We start from the raw sequence: 8,979 nt of genomic DNA, 5'->3' as shown, positions 1-8,979 counted from the left end.
CCTCGTGCATCTGGTACCACAATGCCTGCTTCTTAATACTACGTTGGCATTAAGGAGTTCATTTCCCAATTTTGATGACAGAAAGAACAGAACATCATGTTGCCTGGTGGAATGAAAAGAAAATTGTCATGGATAGACTTGAGAGAGTCTCTATTAATTTCCATCCTGACTTTTTTCCTACTGCCTTACCTGAACAGCTTTCATCTTCCTGATAAATCTTTTCCTTTCAGGGTTAATTCTGAGCAATTGCTAAATCCAGGTGTCATTTCAAAACTAACAAGAGAAAAAAATCCATTATAGTTGGCAATTCCTAGCCCTGAACAAATGGGCTTTTTAAAACCTTTTCCTTTGGAGGAAGTGGGAGTGGGTTAAGGAACAAAATTATTCATCAGATTTGCTGCAAAGCCATTCGTAGTTTCAGTCACTACTAGTAAAAGTCAGTGCATTTTTATAATTAGATACTTTCAGTAAGAAAAAGACCTCTGTATATGATCCATTTCAAATTGAGAGAATCAGACTGTGATGCTTGCCATGTTCCCCAGGTTGGCGTCAGTCCTTGTTGAACTGGTCTTAGCATCACTTGTTTCTAGGATGCAGCCTCTCATCTGTCTGGGCAAACCTGTCCCATATATACAGCCTGGGTGAACCTGTCCCAGGTATGCAGCCTGGCAAGCTGCTAATTTTACCAAAGCAATTTTATTCCCTTCAGCTGCTTTTTCTTTTTTTTTAGCTGCCAGCACCTGCTCTTAAATCACACCTTGCTACTGAACCTGTTCTTCCAAGGCTGCCAGGAAGGTTATTTATTTACATTTAGAGCATCTAGTCAGATACTAATGAACTGACGCCAACCTGGGGAACATGGCAAGCATCACATCAAACACCATCTTGCTTTTGTTCCCTCTCCACGACAGAGGGTAATCCTCCTCTTGCGGCTTGCTTGTGTTCTGTATCTGAAATCTTCTATAACCAGAAATAAAAGCAAGGGTGTTGATTTAGTCTCTGAAAACCATGTGTTTGCTGTGCACATGTTGCCGCTGTACTTCATACATAAGCAAGAGTGTATCCATTAGCTGGTCCTTCAGAGGCGGGGAGCTCTACAGATGAAAGAGACTGTCTGGGAAAGAATGGAATGAATACAAGGAGGCCTAGACAGAAAATCCAGGAGAGACACACTAGGGATATCTGGCAAACCTGGGTGGCACAGTGCTGTGAACTGCTGCTGCCTGCTTCCCTGTGCTTGTCCTGAGCAGCTCTGCAGGGTCCTGGCACCCTTGCTGCATTCCCACATACCTTTTGACTTTTAGAAGGCTAGGGAATGGTTGTTGGCTGGAGATATTAACAGAGAAATTATCTCCCTCTCGAGGAATGAGTTCTTTAATGAATGTAGACCTAGAACTGCTTATTATCAGAGAGACAGTGACCTTGCAGAGCTGGAGCACTGTCAACACAGGTTGCTTGCCCTGAGGAGCATTAAGAACAGAAAAGGAGCACAAAGTGATACTTTAACTCCTATTAATCAAAAGTGCAGTTTGCCCCCAGCAGCATTTTGAACTTTGATATCCTTTTCCTTAGACATCTATGCTGCGCTATATTTATTGCATCCACCCAGTATCAGCCCTCAAAGACTGGGGAGTGTCCTGCTGCCTGAAAAAGTGAAAGAAACATTTAAGAAATTAAAGCTGTTTCAGGGTTCATGGATCAACTGTAAACCAGACTGGATTGGTTCTGTCCCTATGCTGGTAACAGCTTGTTACAAAAAGATTTGAAGTAAACCAACCACCTAATTCAGCCTGTTGTTCACTGGAAAACTACTGTTACAGTAAGCACTGACATTACTGATGATTAGAATGAAATAAATGTTACCTATAAGCATGTTGCACCTTGCCTAGAAGAACTGATTTTTTTTGAGGGCCCAGGAGGTTTTCTAAAATGCTGCTATTAATCAAAATGAAAACTATTGATTTGGCTTGAACACATTACTTTGAAATCTCCCAGGTATTATGTGATGAAAGTGTCAGCTACTTTCACATATTTTGTCACAGAATTTGTAAAAAAAAAAAGTGTTGTGGTTTAAGCCCAGCTGATAACAAAGCACCAGGCAGCCGCTAAAAGTTATTACGGGAATGAATTGTCATTTTTGTACAGTGTGTTGATCCTAGAACTGCCAGGGATAAGCTTTAAGGCTTACCTTAGAAGGACAGGGTTCAATCTCACCTCTACCACCTCTCAAGTTAATGCCGTTGTCACCAGACTATCAGTTTACTTCTACTGGTTGTACTTGCTGTCAACCCGGCTGCTAGAAAAAGCAGGACTGTCAGCTGGTGGGTAGGGTTATCCGCAGTAGTGAGACGGGGAACCAAAGGAACCTTAGTAGATATAGTAGATATATGAATGTAGATAGGAATTGTTTAATAATTATCTAGTTTATAATGAAGTTAAAAAAGTTTCAATAGAGGTAGACATGGCCCAAGGGGATGAGAAGTGGTGTTTAACGTTTGCATTGTTGAAGCTGGCTGGGACAGGAGATAGTCCCTGATAAGAAACAGCAGTCGACCCCAAGAACCAGCCAAGACTGGCCTTGTGATTTGGACAAATGCCAAGGAGCGGCTGAGTCTGCGCAGGGACAGAAGATTAAGAATTCACCGTGAAGAAGACATACAGCCTCCATCTTCATGACCACCAGACGACCACCATAAGGAGGCACTGTGCAAGGGCAGTTGAGAGGAGACTATGGAAATGACTTCCTGGAGCTAATTTTAATATGAAACGGGGATAGGTAATGCCTATGTATAGGTGTATTGCGAAACTCTATGTATATGTAACACTTGACTGTATAAATTTAAAGCGAACTGCCAAGTCAGGTGCGCACAACTTTGGTGGGACTACCCCCCGTGCTGCCCAGCACTGAATGAACATACCTACTTTACAATCTCACTGATTGTGGAGTCTGTTTTCCCGCACGTCAGTAGGAACCTTGAGAGGCAAAGGGATTCTTGTTTTTCCTCTTGGGATCCTGCTGTGCTTCATATTTAGCAGTCACTGATCCATCTACTGGCTGATTTCAAAAGAACAGACACTGGCTGCATTTTATCAGGGTCCTGATCTCTGTGTGTATGGAGAGTATTTTGAAAACGTTATAAATATGACTTTGGTTTATCATGGTAGCTTGTGCCAAGCCTCTATCTCTTTTTCACAGGGTAAATGAATCCCTGGAAAAGGGAGATGCAGTATCTCTAAATCTCTCTGAAATTCAGTAAAAGATTTGGTGCTGTGCAACAGAAAAAAATATTTCTTACGGTTAAAGTGGATATTTTTACAAATGCTGTAAGTGATGGATATGGGGAGGGGATGAGGAACTGACTAAATCAAAGTAACAAATATCAGTGTTCAAAGGGGTTCTGTATAGTCGACCACAGGTGATGAGTGAACTCCCTTGAGGATCAAATGTGGGACTGATATTGACTAGCATTTTCATTTCTAGTCTCAACACTAAAGGAAGACCTCACCCAGAACCGTGTGTAGTAGTTTTTCAGGCAAGAGGAACATAGAGAGGAAGAGATATTAACACAAGAGAAAATTGATATGAAATCCATTTGTAATTCTGGCTAGACAGTGAGATTATTGCTTTTTTTAAAAGGAATAATGGTACAAAAGATCTCACTGCTTTTAAAATGCAACATGAACAAAGTAGTAAAAAAAAAAGAAAAAAAAAATCATAATGAAATTCCAGCAGGTCTCTTCCAGTCGTGCATTTTTCTGTCAATAGTTATTTTGTTCTAATAAGCTATAACCTCCCATTACAACTTACAATAGAAACTAGTCCATATTTCTTGAAGGTATGTTTGAGAGCTGTGTGATCTAAGATTCATACCAGATGATATGCTAGGCAGAAGTTAGATGATGAGTGATGATGATTTCTTTTCCACTCGTAAACATCTTCCACGCCCTGGCACTACATGTGCAGTCTATTACTTTCAGATTCCAATGTAATTCTGACAGGTGGAATTCTGAAAATTAAACCAGAGACTGTTAAGTTTTTCATAAACAATTACAACAGCAGATCTAAAGTTTTTAAAGCTAAGTGACTTTTGTTTAATATCATTTCATCGGTTTAGCGGTCAGTGGAAAACCTCCTATTTGTTTTACCATGAATTAACTTCAGATTGACTGTGCTTTCATAGAAAAGGGAGGCTTAAACTGCTTAGTTGGCTTGTCTAATAATGGTGGAAAATCCAGTGTTGAGGATTTCTTGGCTGGGCGAAGGCATGTGAGCAATCCAGCCGTTAGGTGGGAACGAAGCATAAGTTTACAAAAGGCTGGAGCAGACAAGGACACTGTGTCCTTGTACGCTGGGAAAAAAGAAGATAAGAAGAGCCTGACAAACAACACCTGGATGCTGAAGAATGAGGTAAGTAACTGCTGGACACCTCGTGAAGAAGCTTGCACAGCCAATAGATATTAAGATAGTGTCGCGTGAAACGGGGTATTGTAGCAATTAGAGTATTGTATAAGGCGCGTGGACAAGTCAGTTTTGTATAAATGTCAGAATGTCTGAACAGTAAACGAGCAAGATGTTAACTGTATTCCATGGACTAGTAGAAGGAACAACATGTCCCGCTCTCAATTGGTCCTCAACTAACTTTTGTATTTTTAGCAGCTTTTTAGAATTTAGCGGCTACTGATCAATCCAAACAGGCTCATCGGTTTTCCAGCTAATTTTCAGGATTGGCTGCCCCTCAGTGACTGCTCCTAAAAAGGATGAGTCACTAACATTGCCTTCATTTGGCTCAATAAATCACGGCCTATGAGGCCAAACAATTCAGTTGGGGTAGTCATGACATACGGACGCGTCGTAACGTGTTCACCGTCGGGGAACACAAATGTAATTGGTAGTTGACTTACTAAGGTGGCTTGTGTCCCCCTATCCCTGCAATGCCAAAATTTGGATTGATCAATGGCCATGATGGAGGCCAAATATATCGTGAAATAATCGTAACATCAGCTCCTGTATCGATTGTCATCAGTTTCTTGACGATAACTCCGTCAGGCCCTTCCAATTGCACTACCTTTTCTGGTTTACCTTTTGTTATGTCCATGGCAAGGTATACCTGTGGTTTCCCTGTGGAGCCGAATCCACCATCCCCACGTTGTACTTCACCTGGGTTTGGAACACACGACCTGAATGGAACTAATTGTGCTATTCTGGTACCTTTAGGAATAGAAACAGGAAGACTTAAAACATGAATCATAATTTTCACAGTCTCACAAAAATCTGCATGAATAAGCCCTGGGACTACCAAAATTCCTTTTAAAGCTGTTGAAGATCGCCCCATCAAAAATGCACTAAGCCCGAGCCCCAGTGGTCCCTTTATGTTGAATGTGTACTGCGGTTTCCATATCCACTCCAAAGCTCCCTGCAGCGGCGGATCTGGTGGTCATGAGGCTGCCTGAGGGCTGGCAGCCCAAGCTCCTTGCGTTTGTGTTATCGCGCGAGGGGCCTTCGTGCTCGGTGTAAAGTTTCCCTTCTTCCTGTATTCTTGGTGGTATTGTCATCTTTCTTAGCAGAAGCTGTACATTTGCTTTTAATGTGTCCACGTTTGCCACAGTTAAAACACTTGACCAAGGGTGTCTTACTGGCCTTGTGCTTCTTTGTAGCTCCTTGTGGAGCTGCATGTCTTCTTTCATGCCCTCGTTCATGTCATGGTGGTCGTAGATTGTCCTATGCAGTCTATTAAGAAACCGTGCAAAAGGTTCGTTAGGCTCCTGTTTCACCTGAGTAAAAGCATGGCTTTGCATATTGTCTGGTATGGAAAGAAAAGCTTGATATGCCAAGATCTGTGATAGGTGATGAACCTCAGTGATACATTGTAACTGAGCGTTCCCTGATGCCAAGGGTCCGGTACCCATCAGCATCTGTGTGGTTACTCCCCATAAGGGATCTGTTTGTTGTCGTGGTGTCGCTTGTTCCCGATCACAGAGCGTCTCCCACTGTCGGAAAAACACTAGCATTTTGGAGGGCTCTAAAGCTAACCGTGCTATCTGTTTAATATCTTGAGGTATCAGGGTATCAGCAGAAAAAGTGAATCGCAGTATTTGGTGAGCTAACGCAGATTTGATTCCGTACTGACTCACAGCATTCTTTAATTTCTCAATGACCTTCCAGTCAAACGCTTCCCATTTCTTCTGTCCATTTAATGCAATAACTGGGAATGCTTGGAGCATAGTCCCTTCTATAATGGTATCTTTTATTACTACCCTCCAATGTCTCTGCCTTTCTTCTGCAGCAGCTACTGCAGGCGGCTCCGCGTCTATCGCGGGCGCAGTTGGTTTCACCGTCTCCGGTTCCGAGAGGCGGGATGGATGAACGGGCGCGGATGGTTCTGCCCGGGGGCCGGCCGCGCCTGGCGGCGGCCAGTCCATGGCCAGCTGACACGGGCCGCTGCGAGGCGGCGGAGGGGGGGGTGGAAAGGGGGGGGGGGGGGCGCGGCGGATCTTGATTGTCTCCCAGGCTTCCCTCGTCCTCAGGGGAGGAAGGCTCAGTGTCTATTACCGATACTGACCGGGGCTGAGATTCCCTCGGGCGGAAATAGGCACCCCCTTGTTTAGGACCGCACTGGCCTGTGTCCGGGTGGCCAGGTGAATTATTTAAAAGCTCAGTAGCTGACGCTTTCATAGGGGCAACAACCCCTCTAACGGTTTTCGTGGTTTCCGAGTCGAAAATACGTGTGGACTCAGGAGTAGTAATCTCAGTGCCCAACATTGCGGAGGCAGCCTTGGCCATTTTTTTTTCTGCTATCATTTGTAGAAGGTGATTCATTACTTCTCGCCAAGACTGTCCGAAAGCTTTTGCGGTATGACTCCCCTTAATTGTCTCGTCCCACAACTTATCTCCCAGTTCACGCCACTCTGTGGCACTGAACATAGTCTCAGGAGTCTTAAAACATTCTCTCTCTCTTCCCCAATGACTGAGCTCTTGGAGCTTCCGTGTGCTCACACTGGCCTCTCGCTTTGCGAGAATATCCGATAACAGTGTGAGTGCCGCTTCACGATCCATAATAAATAAAAGCGGTCTTACCAGTGCAGGTCCAAACTGGTGCACGCAGCTTTGGATCCAGCTCTTTGCCCAAATTCTCGCAGATGCCTTCCTGCTCCGTCCCTTCCATCTCCGTCTGCTCCGCCAAGTCTTATGAGCAGATTTGAGAAGCCCTCCGTCTGTTTCTCGGCCTAACAGATTTGAGGGTCCCTGTTCGGGCACCAAATGTCGGGAAAAACGGCCGTAGTCAAGAATCACACTCAATATCAGTTAACATCTTGCTCGTTTACTGTTCAGACATTCCGACATTTATACAAAACTGACTTGTCCACGCGCCTTATACAATACTCTAATTGCTACAATACCCCATTTCACGTGACACTATCTTAATCTCTATTGGCTGTGCAAGCTTCTTCACGAGGTGTCCAGCAGTTACTTGTCTCATTCTTCAGCATCCAGGTGTTGTTTGTCAGGCTCTTCTTATCTTCTTTTTTCCCAGCGTATAAGGACACAGCGTCCTTGTCTGCTCCAGTATTTTGTAAACTTATGCTTCGTTCCCACATAGCGGCTGGATTGCTCACATGCCTTTGCCCAGCCAAGAAATCCTCAACAACCAATATTTACCATTCCCAAGAAAACTGGGAAATGGAGACTGTTACATGATCTCAGAGCTGTGAATGCAGTGATGCACAGTATGGGAGCCCTGCAGCCAGGTTTGCCGTTTCCAGTTATGCTTCCGGAAGAATGGGATTTGTTAATTATAGATCTAAAGGATTGTTTTTTCACCATTCCCTTGCACCCAGATGACACTGAACGGTTTGCCTTTTCGGTACCATCGATTAACAAGGCAGAGCCCTATAAGAGATACCATTGGGTCGTGTTACTGCAAGGAATGCGCAATTCCCCCACTACGCGTCAGGTGTGTGTGGCCTGGGCATTAGAGCCTGTAAGAAAGCACTTTCCTCAGTTAATTATTTATCATTATATGGATAACATTTTGATAGCGGGAAGGAACTTGCCACAGGATGAAATTTTAACTCAATTGCAGGACATCTTAAGCCATCGCGGAGAAATAATTGCTCCTGAAAAGGTGCAAAAGGCAGCACCGTGGAAGTATTTGAGGTGGCACATAGATGCTAGCAATGTTAGAAATTTCAACAGTACATGATGTCCAGAAGCTTGTGGGAGATATCCAGTGGGTGCGGAATCTTTGCGGTATCACTAATAACGATATGGCCCCTCTGGTAGAACTCTTGGGTACGAGCACACGTGCAGATTGATACCTATCCTGCTGCCATGTGGGCCACAGTACAAACTGGAGAAAAGGCCTTACATATTGAATGACATCTTCACGCTTCTTTTGCAGTGCTGGGTGTGCCTAAAGAAATTAAGACGGACAACAGCCCGGCCTATGGTTCTACACGATTTGCTTGATTTTGTAATTTGTGGGGAATTCACCATGGTACGGGTATTCCACATCTTCCCACAGGACAGGCTATTGTCGAACGGGCCAACAAACCTTAAAGAGCATGCTGCAAAAACAAAAGGGGGGAACCTAGGGCTTACTCCCAGGGGAACGATTGGCTAAAGCCTTATTTGTGCTAAATTATCTTAGATTGACAGGTGATCACAAAGACCCACCAATGGTAGTGCATCATGCTCTTTTACAGGCAGAAAGGATGCAACAAAGTACAGGAATCATGGTAATGTATAAGGACCCAGAATCCAGGAAATGGTGCGGACCAGCAGAAGTAAAACTTACTGGGAGAGGATATATGTGTCTGCTTACAGATTGAGGCCTTCGCTGGATCCCAGCTAAGTGGGACAAGCCCGGAATCGTCCCAGCGGCAACTGGCACGGCACCGGCGAGTGCTGGAGCCACTGATCCGACAGATTCTAACTAATAGAGTATTACACTTTAGAGGACTAGCAGACATTGAGTCCTT

This window comes from Buteo buteo, chromosome 23 (genome assembly GCF_964188355.1).
Source record: "Buteo buteo chromosome 23, bButBut1.hap1.1, whole genome shotgun sequence".
Taxonomy (NCBI): domain Eukaryota; kingdom Metazoa; phylum Chordata; class Aves; order Accipitriformes; family Accipitridae; genus Buteo; species Buteo buteo.
This window is presented reverse-complemented; position numbering follows the sequence as displayed.